This window comes from Sceloporus undulatus, chromosome 6 (assembly GCF_019175285.1).
Source record: "Sceloporus undulatus isolate JIND9_A2432 ecotype Alabama chromosome 6, SceUnd_v1.1, whole genome shotgun sequence".
Classification (NCBI taxonomy): Eukaryota; Metazoa; Chordata; class Lepidosauria; order Squamata; family Phrynosomatidae; genus Sceloporus; species Sceloporus undulatus.
The window spans coordinates 100,244,534-100,245,018 of record NC_056527.1 but is presented as its reverse complement, the minus strand read 5'-3'; positions in this window follow the sequence as shown (position 1 = coordinate 100,245,018).

Sequence of the window (485 nt, the reverse complement as noted above, 5' to 3'; positions counted from 1 at the left end):
AATAATAATAATAATAATAATAATAATAATAATAATAATAATAATAATAATTTTTATTCTGCCCCTCTGTGTAACACAACTGGGGCAGCTTACAGCAATTAAAACATACATTCCCACATTCCAAACTCCCCCCCTTAAAATACAATTAAACAATTCAATCTGTTTTGTTCCCATCCTTATGCTCCCATCTGATAATCTCCATTGGTGTGACCTGAGTCCAACTTGAGTCCAAGTCAATCAGCTCAAGTCTACATCTTCTTTGTATGCATATGTGTGTGTAATGTAGACTCAAGCTGAAATATTAGTGAAGGGACCCAATATATTAGTAAAGTGTCCGACGCTGCATCAAATTTTACAATGACATTAGAAGGAAGGTTAATGAGGCTCGACAGAAAGGGTGGGCTGGAGCCACCTGTATTGGCTCCCGAGGGAGGCCACAGCAGCCAAACCACACGGCTTCACCCCGGAGCAAAAAAAATCTGCTG